The 17,895-nt window shown below is 44.0% G+C and overlaps 1 protein-coding gene across 4 annotated transcripts in view; it reads right to left on the bottom strand.

The window, feature by feature from the left end:
• Nucleotides 1–17,895, bottom strand: part of CENPC (centromere protein C) — a 1,963,500-nt gene that overhangs the window by 1,879,492 nt on the left and 66,113 nt on the right. The gene's annotated exons all lie outside the window — the stretch shown is intronic.

The following is a 17,895-nucleotide window of genomic DNA, read 5'->3' on the forward strand; positions in this document are numbered from 1 at the left end:
ATTTCATGTCATTCATGTTTCGTTCAGCAATATCAAGCCGTGTACATATTTAGTATCAGTTTCTCATGTTGTTAGTTCATTGTGTTCTGCAAGAGGGTCACTCAGGGAACCCAGAGTTTTGGTGGAAGATTAGAGTGGGAGGCCTCTCCAGGTTCCATAGGAGTCAGTTGAAGGGTGCTGAGCTGTGAGGTTGCTGTTCAGAACCTGTCCTAAATTAAAAAAAAGAGCGAGTTGTTTGAAGTAATTGGAAATACCTCTTAACAACGAGGTTGCATGATGTGTAGCGCGAGTACAGATGTGATAAAGCAGAAACAGTGATAATCCAGAAATAAACATGCGCCTTCTACTCCAGTAGGGGAGGAAGAGTGGGTGCATGTGAATCTAAGCAGATACAAGTACCTGAAATAAGATTACAGTGAGTAATGTATCCCTTCTGGAGCTTGTGGATCTGCTTAGGACACATGCTCTGCATAAATTAGCAAGCAGTATCTGGAGAAGGAGGTGGGAAGTGAGAAGATACAGCAGCAAAGAGATGTTTTAGAACTGCTTGTCCCACTTGTGAATCTGCTTTAGAGTGTCAATGCAATAATGCTGTGTTAAAGTGTGAATGGAACTCCATGTAGCAGCTTTGCAAATAACGTCTAGAGAGACGTTTGCAATGAAGCCTTAGGTAGCTCCGGTACCTCTGGTAGAGTGAGCACGGGGAGTGAAAGGTAAAACTCTTTTGGATAGGGATTAGCAGAGTTGTATGCACTTGACTAATCATTTGGAGATTCATTCTTAGATATGTGATCGCCCTCTGTCCCAGGTGCTATGGAAACGAAGAGCTGGTCTGTCTTCCTTCGAGGTTTAGTTTTGATCACATAGTACAAGACCGGAGTCTTCTTTCGGCTGAGTTTGATAGATGTTGAAGGAAGGGAGTTCAATAAATTGATTAACATGGAACTTCAAAATGAACTTCGGTGAAAACCACACACAATTAAGACTACAAGTGACAGTACAAATTCACCTTTGGTACAAGCCTGTACTAGACAGTAAAGTGGTAGCGATGGCTGAGCAGCCAGACTTATCGCAAGAGCAAGTGAGCCGTATCAATAATATACATTTATTTACTCTTTAGTTATATAACTTTTCATTATCATAAAGCAGTTTAAAAATCACAATATTAATACACCACTCCCAATAAGTTCCAGACAAGTTAAGCTCACAAAATGAAGTGGGAGCAAAATGGCACTCCAGCAATTTAAAAGGGAGGTAAAGACAAAGTTAATAGAAATTGAACCACACCAACATGCAAGTACTCAGGGCAATTGAGCAACAGGAACTACAGTGATAGAATCAGGTAGAAAAGGCTTAGGGCCAAAGTCACTGGGTCAAGTCTTTTGCTCAAGAACACACAGTTCAGGGTAGTTCACGGTAAGGTTTGTTCCGAACGAAGTTGGTTGGTAGAAATGTTAGTTCAAAGAGAAGAGAAGGACAAGCCCTCGGATTGCAGAAAGATTTCAAATGCTTTCACCGCGGCTGAAAGAAACCAACAACCGGATTTGCACAGTACCTTAAACGGAGAAGAAGCTGAAGCTGAGGCAGACGTTGCTGGTAGTTCCTGCAGGCTCACGGTTCCTGAAGCGACTGTCGGACTGACAAGAAATAGGTAGACTGGAGGGTCCTGCACTACCCAGGGAAGAAACCAGCAGCAGAACGAAACAAGGAATAAAAGGTGCGCTCCTTAAAACCCAAGCAGGGTCCGACCTTCCTGGCTATCCGGCCCACTGTAGCTCTGTACAGCGAATTCGACCAGGGGAGGGGTCCTGGCTTGCAGTTTGGGCGAACTGGTTGGTCGCACAAGCTCAAGGGAAGAAGTTTCCTGGAGGATCATCTCGGTCGTCGGATTCTTAAGATTCGGACCTTCAGCAGGGCTTCGCCGGGCAGTTGAGTCGATGTAGGGGTCCTCTTCCCTCCTCGTTGGTTCTTTCGTTCCAGTGGCGACTCTGCCTTTCCAGTCCCAGAGACCTGCTTTTTATACAGTTTTCCCCCATTCATTCAGCCTGGCTGTCAATCACACCGCAGGGTGGCTGTCCTGGCAAGGACAGTCACCCAGCCACCCAAACAGAAGTGCGACTTGGGTTACCAAGGGAATCCATGGCAGGGGTCCTAAGACCCCTCCCTCACATCCTGCCTACCCAGACTTTCAGGCGCAATAAGAAGGGCTTCTATGCAGAAGCCTGCAAAAAGACGACAAACAAAGGGACCAAACCTGGTTTGGCACGCAGAGTAAAACACGAGAAAGACTTTAACAAAAAGAAATGGCGAATAAACCCAGCCGGAGCCGAAATAAAATTTATTTGGTCAAGCGGGTTTATGTTCGAGGCTAATAAAATAGCCTAAAACAATACCATGGTTATATAAGATAACCGCGGTATGAAGAATAGGGTAGGTGCCACTGCCACCAGCCAAGTCTTGATGAAAAGGGAACAACACAGTGCTCCAAGAGAAACAGACAAAAAGGGATAAGACTTAACCCTTTCCAATACTCCATGTAGGATGGGTTGTAATGGGCCTGCGATTTAAAGAGACTACATAAAGTTAATGGCAACTTTATATATGTTTGTGGGAGACAGTAGTCAGTCCCAGAAAAATGGAGTCAGTGGGAAGTCTAAAAGACAACCCTGTGTAACTGCACTGAAGGAGCTGTGTAACACACACAAAAATGATGCTCATCGAGTAGGTGAGGCTCCAGAGCCCAAGATCACACAATTGTTAAAAACACACACAGCAAAACACATGTAAGAGTGGGAAAAAGGCTCACACTCTTACCAGGTGAAAAAAAAATAGAAATCCAGCAAAGCTGCTGAGGGACTCATTAGGTAAGGGAAATCAGTCATTTATGAGAATTCTCCCTAACACTTGTTTCGTGAAGTAGTGTAAGCTGACAGCGCAGGCAGATGTACTTTAATGGAGTTGAATAACATGCTGAAGTATAGCTCAGGGGCAACATGCTTGCTTTGGAAGCAAGCTGAGACAGAGCAACACAGGTTCGATCCATGGGTCCGAGCTTAGAAACCTCTGGGTATTAAATGTGTTATAAATAACATATGTCATACCATATCATAGTAGGTAAAGCATGTAATGTAGAATGCTCGCTGGGTAACATTCTGTTGGGTTTAGTGTTTGTGACCTGCACCATATCGCAAATCTCTTCCAAATCCTTTCTTCTTATTAAAATAACAGTATCTGGTGTTGGGTTTTCGTGCCTCCTTTAGGATGTCCATACACCTTTGTGGAAGATTTAAGTGGCCAGATTCTATGACTTCAGGAGCCAAGCTTCCAAGTTCATAGATTGAGGGCGCGGATGCAGTGATGCTCCCTTGTGTTGTGTCAGCATTTTGTACGGGCACAGGAGCTTGATTGGGTCGCACATTGCCAGTTTGAGCAGATGTGGAAACCAAGGATGTCTCGCCTACATAAGAGCAACCAGGATTAGAGTCACTTGTTCCTGGTGCATCTTGTGCACTATTCTGCTCAGGCGTGGTATCAGAAGAAAAGCGTGAGCAAATTTCCTTGACCAGTTCTTCCACAGGATGTTCCCATTGGACCCTGGTTGGGGAAACCTGGATGCAAAGTCTGGCCATTGTGTGTTTAGGCTTGTAGCGTACAAATCTAATGGGGGGACAACCCCCATTGTTAGAATATTCGTTCTAGGATATCCTTGTCGAGTTGCCACTTGTGTTCTTGCAGTGGAGTGGAGGGTATCTGCTTAGTGTGTCTGCCAGGGAATTGAGTTGCCCTGGAACATGTTGAGATGTTAGGAACATGTTCCGCTTGAGTGACCACTTCCATATATTTTGGGATAGCTTAGACAGACTGATAGTGTGTGCCTGCGTGCTTGTTTATGTAGAACATGGCAGTGGTGCTGTCTGTAAGAACGTGCATTGTATGGCCTGTAAGATGTTGTTGAAAGGCTTGAAAAGCCACGAGATCTGCCAAAAGTTCTAAGAAGTGGATGTGTCTTTGGGCTGTAGCACGTGTATATTGGCAGTGGGATGTGTGGTGAAGGAAGCGAGCCTCCCCATCCGGCGAGTGACGCGTCTGTAGGTAGGATTGTTTGTACTGGTGGAACGCAGTAGGGTTTTCCTTTTAGCAGGATGTCCCTGGACCAACAGCGAAGAGCCTGCACTAGTGTTAGCGAAACAACAACTAGATCAGCCCACCGACCGCTTCTCTAAGACCACTCTTCTGATAACCATTCCTGCATTGGACGCATGGTGTGCGTGTGTGGAACCAAGTGAATGCATGAGGCCATCATCCCGAACAAGCGCACTGCTTTGCGTACAGTTCTCTGGCAACCAACCATTGTAGTGAGGTACTTGCAACAGCATATTTTGTACTCGTTTGTGCGGAAAGCCAGCTCCTCTTTTGGTGTTTAGGATAGCCCCAAGAAATTGCTTTGGCTGGGGACTAGACTTTATTTCTTCTTGTTGAAGGAGAAACCTAGATTGAAGAGAAGGTTTGTCTTTTGCTGATTTAATTAGCAAATTTGAGGAGATTCCCCAGTGATCAGCCAGTCATCCAGATAAGGGTATACTGGGATGGACTTTCTGCGCAGGTATGCTGACACTACTGCAAACACCTTTGTGAATACTCCTGGTGCTGAGGTGATGCCGAATGGGACTACTTTGAACTGGAAGTGTACTCCCGCCTTTATGAAACGCAGGTATTTTCTGTGCGCAAGGTGCATTGAAATATGAAAGTATGCATCTTTCATATCCAATGTTGCCATGTAGTCTTCACGTTTTAGGAGTGGCATCACCTCCTGGAGGGTGGTCATACGAAACCTTTGGGGTTTGACATATTTCTTCGCAGGGCGCAGATCTAGTACTGGGCGCATGGTAAGGTCTTTCTTTGGCACAAGGAAGTACACTGAATAAGTACCCTTGTTAACCTTATTTGCCGGGACTATCTCTAAGACGTCCTTTTCCAGCAGCACCTTTATTTCCTCCAGCAGTATGCTTTGCTCTTCTGCTGTCATATTCTTCTGTCTTGGTGGGCGGTAGGGTGATTTTTGTAGCAACTCGATACAATACCCATCTGCCACGGTGGACAACACCCACTTGTCCAACGTTATCTCCTCCCATGCGTGGGTGAAATGTGAAATTCTGCCTCCTACTGGAGTGGCATGGGAGGGGACCTAAAACGGTGTAATCGTTTGGGAGAGATTGAGCCTCTCCAAGGTGAGGTTCTGCTCCTTCCTCTGCCCCTCTTATTTCCTCTTTAAAAATTGGACAAGGAACCTTGGCCATGAGACTGGCCCCAAGACGAAGACTGTCCGTCCCGAGTGTAGCCTGCAGAATGTTGAGCAGCCTGGCCCTGAAATCTGCTAGAGTTTGGGGAGCTCTGTTGGGAATAAGGGTTGTCAACTGTCCAAGGGATTTAAGAGTGTCGTATTCCTCCTTGGCACTCTTAAGGGCGTCTTCACGGCCATCCCGAACAACACACATGGCTCCACTGGCATGTTTAAGAGGGTTGCTTAAACTCAGACTGTCTGAGCTAGGAGTGGCGCTTGATGAGCGTTCCCCCTGCTATGATGCGTCCTACATTATCTGCTGCATCAAGGTTATTCTTTAGGATGCAGTTTGAGATCTGTTTGCCCTCTGAGATGGTCTTCGGTAATTGAGCCTTTAGTGGTTCTTTGTTGGCTCCCTGGAGTTCTTGCTGGCCTGTGTTACAGCTTTTTCCCACCAAGGAGTCCCAGCCATGTGCCAATACCTCCCCAAAGGGAAAAGCTGTAACACAGACCAGAATTTTACAATTGGACCGAAAAAGAAAGTCAAACCGTACAAAAAGTCTGAAAAATGCTACCACCAAAGGTTCGAACACCAAAAGTTTGAACCTTTGGTGGTAGCTGAGGGGGTGTCCCCCACAACACCCTGCTCACTATACTGTGTGGCGACATGTTAGTTAACCTCTTTAGAAATTGTATCACGTTAGCAACCTTAAAATACGATCCCTGCTCTGATGAGCGCCTAAAAATAGACATTGCTGCAAACTTTCCTTTTGGAGTCTCAACCAGCAATCCCTGATGGGTTTAATGGAGCAAAACAGCACCACCAGTGTGTCACAAGAGAAAGGATCAATATTCTTAGCTCTGCATCAGCTGCAAAACCTGTGCCAACGGCAGCAGCGTCATTGTTGCTGGTCTTCTGGCCGAAAGCAATACCTCGATAACGTCTTCCGGGGAGGTCCCAATCCTTGTATCTTGACCTCTCAGAAACCAGGTGTGAAGGTTCAGGGTCCCGACTACTGGGTGAAGACTGCAACCTTCCTCTTGCAAGAGCAGATCCTCTCTTTGAGGCAGATGGCCATATCCAGAAGGTCCGTGTACCACGTTCTCCTCGCCCAATACAGGGAAAGGAGCAACCACCTGATGTATTGAGGAATGACAGGGAATGGTGGAAAAGCATAAATGAGTGGAAATTCCAAGTCCATACAAACCTGTCTCCCAGAGCCGCTCTCTGAGGAAATTCACTCGAGCAGAACAAGTCGCACTTACTGTTGACACTGGACACAAACAGATCCACTTGAGGGGTTCCCCAAAGGGTGATCTCTTGATGGGATTCTTGAGCTAGCTCTGAATCGTGGTAAACCATGCTCTGTTTGCTCTCAGTGTCTGTCACTGTGTTCTCCTGTCCGGCAAAGTGAACGGCTGAAAGAGATTCCTTCTTGCCGTTCACAGAGCTGCATTGCCTCTCTGCAGAGTGGTATTGATCCTACCCCCCACCTCTCACGTTTAGGTAATGCATGGCCACCGTGTTGCCCGTCATTATCAGGACATTCTTTCTCCGTACAGAGGGCAGAAAGGTCATCAGTGCTAGTCTGGTTGCCCTCAGCTCCAAAAGGTTGATATGTAGTTTGAACTCTGTTGAGACCAGTGACCGCTGATTGCCAGATCATTCGCATGAGCCCCTCAACCTGTGAGGGAGGCGTTCGTAACTACAGTTATCTCCAGCCATTATTGCCTAACGGGTTCCGTCCCTTCGACATGTTCTACTTGCACACCCACCAGAGAAATCCTGTGCGACATTAATCGGGACCTAAAGTAGGTCCGTCATTCTACTGAAGAACTGTGACCACTGAATCTGAGGGACCATTGAAGAGACCTCATTCTCAAACAGGCTTCTGGCACTATAAAATGCAGGATGCCATGAGACCCAGCAACCCTACAAACTCAAAGGCCGGTAGACATTGGGCATTTCGAAACTTCATGACCATCTGTGGAATCTTTTTATCGCTCTCCTCGGGTGGTGAGGCTTTCCCTGAGGAAGAATCCAGGAAAGCACCAATGAATTGAAGCTTCTGAGAAGGTATCATGTGGAACTTGTTGAAATTGAAGGAGTAGCCCAGACTGTGGAGCGAGTGGCAGGTAATGTGGATATGTTACATGACCTGTCTGGGAGAATAGGCCCTGATCAGCCAATCTTCCAGGTAGGGGTAGATATGAACCCCCACTCCCCCTCAGAATTGCTGCCACCACTGCCATGCACTTGGGGAAAACCCTCAGGCGGAGGCGAGCCTGAATGGCAGAACCAGAAATTCAAAATGAGAACCGTCAATGGTGAACCGCAGACGTTTCTCATGCTTGTGATTAATAGGCACATGAAAGTAAGCATCCTGAAGGTCCAATGATACCTTCCAATCCTGGAGCTGGAGGGCCTGGAGGATCTGAGAAAGGGTGACCATCTTGAACTTGTCCTTTCTGAGGAACTTGTTCAAGCGTCTCAAATCCAAGATGGATCGCAGTCCTCTGGCTTTATTAGGAATTAGGAAGTAAGGCAAGTACCATCCCTGGTTCCTCTGAGATACCGGCACTGGTTCCATAGCATAGCCCCCTTCTCCAGCAGGATGCAAATCTCCTGCAAAAGGATTAGATCCAGATCATTGAAGGACTGACTCCCAGTCGGGATGCCTTTTCAAGAATGGGAGGCAGTAACCTTAGGCTACAGTCTGCAGGGCCCAAGCATCACAAGTAATGCCTAGCCACTCTCCCAGATGCTTAGTCAGCCTGCCCCCCCACCACTCAATGCCTCAGCGAAGTTTTGGTGTAGCAGTGGCGGCTGATGGCAAGGAGGTTGCAGCTGCTTGGGTGAAATTACCACCTTGTCCTCATCCACCACGAGGAAATCTCCTGTGGTCATTTTGTGTGCTCCTACCTTGAGAAACCATGTGGGGCTGTTGAGAGTGTCGAATTGCTGTGCCCAGCGATTTTGCTGCCATTTTTAAGGACTGAAGCTTTTCCAAGCTTACATCAGCCTTGGAGCCAAAGAAACAGGAGCCATCAAAAGGTATGTTTAGTAGCCTTGCTTGGACATCTGGTGCAAAGCCAGACTTATGCAACCAGGTAAATTTACGCAACACAGTACTGGCTACCATCACCGTCAGCTGAATCCAATCTGGAATGGAGCAACTAACACACCACGTCCTTGCCATTCTTTACAATATTTAAAAATCTTTCCCTTTCTTCACCATCCAGGTTGTGTTCAGCAGCCATAGCCACAACTTTGCACATCGCAAATGTACATTTTGCCAATGCACACGTGCATTGATGGATTTTAAAGTCATACTACTAGCTGAGAAAACTTTTTGCTAGAGATTCAATCTTTTTATCTTCCCTATCAGGGGGGAACTGTAGGCTAGGCAGATGCCCTTGATGAAGAAGTGGCAGGCTGCACCACTAAACTCTCCGGAGACAGATGTTTAGAGAAGAACTCCGGATCTACACTCAAAGGCCTGTATTTCCTGGTGAAATCCTTATTAACTGCAGGATTTGTATCAGGACTTTCCCAATTTGCCATGACTGCTCTTCAGAGCAGTATGGAAAGGGAGATCAGGGTCTTTAGGAGGACACTTGTCGAGAATATCTGCAAGGTCATCCTGTTCGTAGACAGCAGCCGGCCTTCCCCAGCTCAGATACTCAGTTACTTTAACTGTCTATAGGAAGCATCTGCATGTACAGAAGGCTCTGGGCTGGCAAATGCCACCTCTGGGGAAGTATCCAGTCCACTAGCATCTCTTAATGAGTCCACCAGATGCTGCATTCTGGATCAGTGACATTCTCCTCAAATTGTAGACAGACTTGAAAAGGTCTGTTAGGCAGAGGTTTGAAAACCTTCGACACCTCTGAAGACGTTGACGGCTTAAACACAGATGGCCTCGACATTGAGAACTCAGCACGAGTCCAGTCGAAGAAGTGGATGTCTGAGATTTAATCTTCGGCTTTACTCGAGACTTCGAGGTCTCTGAAGCTTCTCCAGGGAGCTTCAAATGTTTTTTGCCCGGGCTCGAGGGCACGCGAGCAGCAACCTTTGTGGACTCCTTATCGGCTTTACAAGGGTTCATAGGGTCGGAAGCCTTCTTAAACCTTTGCAAAGGGGTGGGAGAAACTGCCTTCTCAAAGACAATCATCTGGAGGCAAAAGTCCTCACATTTTGCTTTGGTTGCTGACTTGCCTAGAATACTCACTCTGCAGTCGGGCGAGGAGTCCATCCATTTTTTGCAGGAGGCAGAAGAGAAAGAGTGGTGGGAATCGACAAAGAGGTGAAGTGCTCCTTGAATATACCTCATCCGAATAATACCTCTTGGAAGGAGTGGTTGAAGGGAATTTCAAAGTGGGCCTACCCAAGACGAGCTTCCTCTTTCTCAAGACCTAAACCAGTCAGACGGACAGGAACCACAGTCATCGACCTTGTGGTCAATTCCAAGACACCAAGGTAAAGATTGTGAGTCAGTGATAGACATCTTACTAAGCAGAAGAAATAAAGCACCCAAAGCATGCTGTGCATGCAGCAAAACAGAACTGAGGTAACAGGCGCAATTCGTGTGTATATATACCAACTTTGACATCATACACAAGAGCGGACAGAGGCCACTGTCGGCCACGGGATCGACATTTCAAGACGCCCTCTGCTGTGAAAAATGTCCCAAGCAGCAGACGCTGGATGGGAATATATCAAAGATGAGGAATGCTTTGTGGAATTGGTGAAATGAGAAGCCTGGAATTGTTATCATTATTAGAAATCATAAGACTATCTGTAGAAGAACCATTAACCATTAATAGACTCACTGTTAGAGAATCATTAGAATATTTGCTATGGAATCATTCCATTATTGCATTCTGTTTAGTTCTGATTAGTACATTGCTGAAGTAGACACCATTACCCAATCACATATTAGACTGTCACCTTTGTATGATTTGCAATATGCTTTTAGAATGATACTGTATGCATATAGTGCTTGCCATTTAGGCTGCCACTTTGCACTTTGCCATTTGAAATAGAATGACACTTGCACATATTTGAAGTGCCATGGTAGTGTTTTAGAGGCACGATATACACTCACCGTGATATGCTATGTATCCATGTTTGCATTAGATATAGCGCTTAGGCTGAGAGTGAAAATGCATTACTTGCACTACACACACAGGCATATTTGAAATGCCATGAAAAGCCATTTCGAATAACACACATTGTTATGCTTTGTAGAGACACATTTAGAGACTGTCATGTATGTATGTATGTATGTTGAGTCACTTAGAATGAGTTGCTTTATAGTGCCTGGATTTGTGGTAAACGCTAGAAAGCATTGGCTGGCATTTGGATCCATTCTGATGGGGCAGGAGTTGCCTGCGCCACTGGGCTCAGTACGGAGAATTGTTTTGTAAACATTGGCAGAGAGGGAGAGATAATATGACTCTTGTCCGAGGGGGAAGCTTATCAGCTTGGCTAGTGTGCTTCGCGGAGAGACTGCAAAGGTGGGGGCTGCGCCAAGGGAGTGACATGAAGAGATCGAGAGGGAGACTGCAAGAGAGGGGACTGCACTAGAGATCGAGAGAGCCAGAGAGTTGCAGAGGTTGGCTGGAGTTGTTGGCTGGAGAGATGGTGCAGTGCTAGATGCGAGGGGAAAGGTGTCTTGGTGCAGCAGCCTGATGACGCTCTGATGAGATCGAGAGCTTGGGAGTTCGAGTGACCAGATCTTGAGAGGCAGAACCTGACTGACCTGGCACATGCAGAATGGGAAGAATGGTTTTGGCCTTGGCTAAACTGATGGAACAGACAGACAGACAGACAGACAGACACACACACACACATTTGGGTGAAGGGGAAACTAGACACGGATTGTCTAGAGTGAGAGTGTGGATTGGTGTGAATTGATTTGCCCATGGAGCTGATGGATGCTAGCGCTTGCATTAGAACCACACACTTTCAGCACAGGCTTACATTAGAAACCTGAGAGGCTTACATAGTTACTGCATGGTAACTTTGCACCAGAAGTATAAAAGGTGCAAATTAGACATAGCATTAGAACTGCTTGCATTGTTATGCATTATGCTTAGCTGTGTGTATATATATATATATAAATGTATCCCATTGTTATAAACTGAATCGATTCTTTGTGTTCTCTTTGCGTCTTAATGTTATTTGTTATTTGTGTAAGTAAACAAAGTGCACATAGGGCCTGATACAAATGCAGTCAAGGAGGGGTATAGTGATCCATAACCCCCTAGAAGATTGTCTGAAGACTGGAAAGCGTGCTTGCCCAAAAAGGGGGGGGGGTAACACGACAGTTAGGGGTTTGGGTTTTTCAGACTGACAAATGGAGGGGACACCCAGATTTTTCACTCAATACTTACTGATAGAGATAAGATGTTTTGCAGCTGGTCTGTTGATCCACTTATCGGGTTTCACAGCGGTCGAAGTTGAACATCTTGTTTGTGCAACTGTATTTTGTTTTTTTTTCTGTTCGTTCGTGGGATAGACATTTTTTTTTGTTTCATGTTTTGTCTGTCTTGGTTATGTTATTGTCTTAGAGCATGCTGTCTGCAATTTCGTTCGTCGTAGGAAGGGGAAGGTAATTGTTTGACCTTGGTTGCCGGAACTGGTTGACATTAGTCACATTTGATTGTATGAATAAATGTACATTAATTCACCGAGTGAGAGAATTTTTTTTTTTCTTGAAGACGCTCGGGGTATTGAAACTGGAGAATGAGTTAATTTCTTAGTGACCTGAAGGCAATAAGAAATCGGCTTAAAAATACACTTGCTTCCTGGGATGTATCACAGATATCAACTGTATTGAAAGTGAAAAGTGTAGCTACAGATGGGAGCCCATATATTGTTGTCTTGCACTCAGTAATATATCGTCTCAGAGACGTGATTAGTAACTGGGAAAATGTCCCATTGAAAGCATCAGACCCTTGAATTCAATTTCATCAGCAGTGATGGGCGGGAATATAGTTCCTATAGGAAAGAAAAAGTTATCTCGGAACAATGGAAGAGATAGTGCAGATTTGACAGACATGTGCAGTGTGCCTAGAGAATTGGCTAGGGGAATGCATAGAGAGTTTGCCTATGAAAACGTGAGGCTTTGTGAAACTGTCATTGAAGGGACTTATGCATGAAAAGAGTTATGTGCATGATGGTGATTTGAACAGAGAGAGAGAGAGAGAGACAGTTTTTGCAGTGGTAACATCAGCACTTTGCCTACGTTTTCGAGTGAAAAAAAATATTGTCTAATGACCTAGATATTTTGGAAACATTGAAAGGAAAGATAAATAAAAGGAATCGTGCTAAATTTGGATGTTTTAAAAGCTTGCATTCCTGGAATTTTTGTAGTTTTAATGTGTGCATGCAAAGCATGTTTGTTGACATTGGAGAACGCGCGGGACTGGCAGACTGTTTATTTGAAGCACGAGGCAGTGGATTGCAGCAATGTAGTTTGAAAGTGAATTATATTGTATATGAGAGAGGTTTTTTGAATGAAACTGATTTGATTTTTCAACATTTAATAATTCAACATTGTGAATTCTTAATGAAGAAAAATGGGGAGAGTGCTGTGACATTTAGAGGACATGGAAGTGATACAGAAGGAAATGCAGGAGTGGAACTGAATGCAGTTGTGACATGGTTGAAGTATGTGAAACTGGTTGTTTTGTTTTGAAAAGGCTAGGGATGGAATGGCAGGAGTCATGCATTAAGCATGCATGCATTATGCAGGGAGACAGGCTTAGTGAGACAGTAGTTATATGCACTGACACATTGATGATACACTGGGGAGATAGCATGGATGTCATTGAGAGACATGGGAAAGTGTAGGACTAGCACAGATGTGCACTTAACACACAATGAGAAATGCTGTTTTATTTCGGCTTTGAAAAACACCTGAAACTGAGTAAGACTGATTCTTGCACTTTTGTTTCTTTACATGAAATCTGGAGACACCTAGACCAGACGAGATGGCATCGCTACAATGAAATTACCAGACCAGGAATGAGACAGCAGCATGACGCCTGAGAGCAGCATGTCCAGATGACCGGCATGATGACCAGATGAAATGACCACACCTTGATGACCGTCTGAGATCCACGATGGCTGATGGCTGTTTTGAAGCAGCACCAGAAAGAGACTGGCTTTTGTCACAGTGCAATGTGACTTTGCATCATGGCTGTTTGTTTGCAGCAATGATGAGACATTGGCATCTGGCATTGATGCTTTGCAGCAGTACTGTTGGGGAATGCCGACCGACCTGAGGCCTTAGGGTGTTGCCTTGTCCAATGGCTGTGCTCTGAGAATGTACCAAGAAAATCTGCTGCTAGAGAGACTTTGTGGCATGACACCTATTGCCATGGGGAGAGAAGAGATTGTGACCGACTGTGCAGAGAGAGAGATACACCTTGCAGCATCCTGTGCCAAGTGAGAAGAGCAGTGAGAAATTGTTCAGCAATGAAGCAGCAGGAGAGGAGAGCAGAGAAGGGAATACCTTTTGCACCAGACAAGTTTGTGCCTGAGAAGCAATGAGCAGGAAGACACGCTCTGAAAGCATTTCTTGCCTGATCCACGTTTGATAACAGTGAAGCTTTGTTCTCTTGAGTGAAGGAGACGGAGCATGGTGCTTTGAAAGCATTTGCACTTGCATTTAACACTGGCTGTCCCTCATCTGAAGAGCATGGGACTGGCTGGCATGGCAACAGCATGATAACAGCATGACCTGGCAAGAGGAGAGAATTTGAACCTGCCAGAGATGGGCCTATGGAGAAAGGCCACTGTGTCCAGAGGAGAGTAACCACCTGCAATGTCTTGGAAACACTCTGAATGAGTGCACCTGTCGCCTTTGTTCATGAAGTGAAGGGAAAAAGGGAGCGTAAGCATCGATTGGCATCAATTGAATGTTCTGAGACACGGTTTTTCCCTGTGCTACCTTTGAAGTGAAGGGCATGTGTGATCACTCCATGGAGAAATGGGGCTCATATGGTACCTGACACTTGCTTGCTCCTTGATGGAGCCCTGTGCGAAAATCATTCTGCCATATATCAAGCAGGCCAACCTGAATTGGCTTGTACACGTTTCTGCTACCTGAACACTTTGCTGTTTCACACGTTTGCTGTTGTGGAGAACACTTTGCAACCTGAACACTTTGACCTTTTGCTGAACTATCCGTTTGTGAACACTTGCTTCGTTGACATTGCATCTTTGTTGACATTCCTTGGCTGAACCTTTTTGCATTAGAACTGAATTTGTACTGTGCACGCTTGTGAGGACACACATACCTCATGAGCGACTTGGAAATACCTTGGAATGAAATATATGACCAATACACTGCATGTATACACTGATATGTATGAATTGATCTATGGAATGTTTGGCCTGTTTGGCTTCTGCACTGACCTTTGACGCCTGTGAAAGTGATTGTCATATTTTGTGCTTGACACATTGAACTGGAAACACCTGTATACAAAGTACTTATGCATTGATTCTATGCATTGCATTTTCGTTTTCTACTTGTAGAGACACTTTCACACACCTTTGGCTTGTAGACACTTTTTGACTTGCTTTTTGGCTTTTTTGACTTTGACCTTTGGCTATGTTGTTCTGATTTCTGACACATTTGCAGTTTTGCATTTGATATTTTAGCTTGCCACTGATAGAGTGAAATGCTTGCATTTTTTAGAAGGGTTTTTTGCATCATGAAATATATGCTTTTTCCTTCAGTAATATTGCTTGGTATTAGACTGCCACTATTGTTATGCTATGTATTGTTATGTTACGATTTATTTAATGATAAAAGGGAGGACTGTGGAATTGGTGAAATGAGAAGCCTGGAATTGTTATTATTAGAAATCATAAGACTATCTGTAGAAGAACCATTAACCATTATTAGACTCACTGTTAGAGAATCATTAGAATATTTGCTATGGAATCATTCCATTATTGCATTCTGTTTAGTTCTGATTAGTGCATTAATGAAGTAGACACCATTACCCAATCACATATTAGACTGTCACCTTTGTATGCATTTGCAATATGCTTTTAGAATGATACTGTATGCATATAGTGCTTGCCATTTAGGCTGCCACTTTGCACTTTGCCATTTGAAATAGAATGACACTTGCACATATTTGAAGTGCCATGGTAGTGTTTTAGAGACACGATATATACTCACCATGATATGCTATGTATCTATGTTTGCATTAGATATAGCGCTTAGGCTGAGAAAGAAAATGCATTACTTGCACTACACACACAGGCATATTTGAAATGGAAAAGGAGTTGCTTTATAGTGCCTGGATTTGCGGTAAACGCTAGAAAGCATTAGGCTGGCATTTGCATCCATTCTGATGGGGCAGAAGTTGCCTGCGCCACTGGGCTCAGTGCGGAGAATTGTTTTGTAAACATTGGCAGAGAGGGAGAGATAATATGACTCTTGTCTGAAGATATGGGGAGAAAGTATAGCTCTGTGGAAACTTGTTTGTCTGGGAAGCAAGACAACACAGCGCAACACAGGTTTGAATCCTGATCCCACGCTTACAAACCATTCGCTGGTATTCAGCGCATTATAAAAGAACAATTAGAATTATAATAAAAAGAGATACCACAACCGTCATCAAGCTGGAATGAATGGCATTCCACTCCACAAAATACACTGGTCAGTCTAGATATCTTATCACTGCACACAATGATCCCTCAAGCAAACAAGCTACAAATGCCAGAATAACTACTATACCCCAAACGCACGTCTAATGGTACTCCAATCTCATTTATGCTATGGTGTGTAGAGAACTGTTTTATGTTCCTTGATACATTCTACAGACAAAATCCACAGAACAGCGATGGGGGCTTCAGTAGCACCCAGCCTAGCTAACCTATATGTAGAAATGCTAGGGGAAACAAAGATATATGCCGACCACAATCCTTACAAAAACTAAATTAAATTAAGGGAAAAAAAAGATACATCAATGATGTTTTAATAATATGGAATGGTAAATTAATGGATTTGTTGAATGGCTGAACAATCAAGATAGGTGTTTGCAATTTACAATTAACTGTGACCACTCTCAGATAGATTTCCTATACATAACAATTTTTTCGCTATGCTAAATAGAAAATTGGCAGTTAAACCGTATTACAAAAAATTGATAAAAATGCATTGGCGAAATTTGACAGTTTCCATCCTAAGCGTACCAGGGATAATCTCCCTTTCACACAATTCCTCCGACTGAGAAGCAACAGTTCGGTCAAAACAGATTATGAAACAAGCCAAGGATCTCAAGAGCAAACTCACGAAAAGAGGAAACCCGCAAAGCTTGTCAAGAAATCTTACAAAAGATCCTGAAACAACAGGAAAGCTTTCCTTGAATACAATAACAAAAAAGATAAAAACTCTGATAAGATGTTTTTTTAAGTAAAAACTCAGATCGCTCGATTAAATTACCAAATCTATCAAAAAGATTTGCAAAATCTTCCAGGAAGGAAAGACCCCTCTAGGACCCCCATTGATGGCCTTCAAAAGGAGCAAAAACTTGAATGACCAAGTAATAAGAAGTTATATTCGCCCCAAGCTACAAAAACAAATAGGTTTGCCAGTATTATGGAGATGTCAAGAGGACACGTATCCTGGGGGAAATGCAAATGTTGCGCCACTTCAAAAAAAAAAAGAGATCGACATGGGGCTTAAGACTAAATGGCAGCAAACAGCACTGACCAACTGCAACATCGAGATGTAGTTTATGCTATCTGCTGTCATGCCCATTGCTCTATATCGACAAAACAATAAGAAAAGTCAAAACCTGGATAAGTGAGCACAAGAGTTGCATTTACAACAAAGTGATGGAGGCACCGATGGTGGGACACTTTATGACAAAAGGACACAGTTGCAATAATATAAAATGGATAGCGATATATAAAATATCCAAAGGCAAAGTCAGCAATGTTTACAAGGACCAACTCTTAAAAAACAACAAGAGCCGATTTTCCTGACGAAATGTGATCAAGTGGGGCTAAATGAAAACATCAAATGGCGTAAGATCAAACTATAAACATAGATATAGTAGCCTTAGAAAGCTAGATACACTGAACCTAGAAGGGTAAGCTAGGATAAGTCGAATGTATTCGAGATTCAACTCAGTCTAACGAGTGATATGAATTCATATATATAATGACATATTGTATTGGGTACACCCCTTAGGGGTGAGAAGCAGCTACAACTTGTATGTATATAGAGCTGCCTACACTGTATTGACTAATTAATGAATACGCATTGTGAACTGATGCAAAGTGTGGGTGATTCATACCTGAAACATATGGAGAAATATGTAACATTTACCAACTACACAGAGCAAATGTATAGGCAGGTTCCATTAGTTGCCATAGCAACGCAGACAATGAGTACTACGGGTCAGTACGAGAGAACACATTGAGTTAGGTCATTTAAACGTGACTAACTAGGGACCCAAGTAGTATAACTTAGCCCAGCGCCATGTAATAATTATATGTTTGCCACAATAGCATCGATAAGGTTGGCAGGAGTGCATAAAAGATGATGAAAAGAATTGTTCCAATTAAAACCATTACC

This window comes from Ambystoma mexicanum, chromosome 6q, assembly GCF_040938575.1.
Source record: "Ambystoma mexicanum isolate Mex_15411 chromosome 6q, UKY_AmexF1_1, whole genome shotgun sequence".
Taxonomy (NCBI): Eukaryota; Metazoa; Chordata; class Amphibia; order Caudata; family Ambystomatidae; genus Ambystoma; species Ambystoma mexicanum.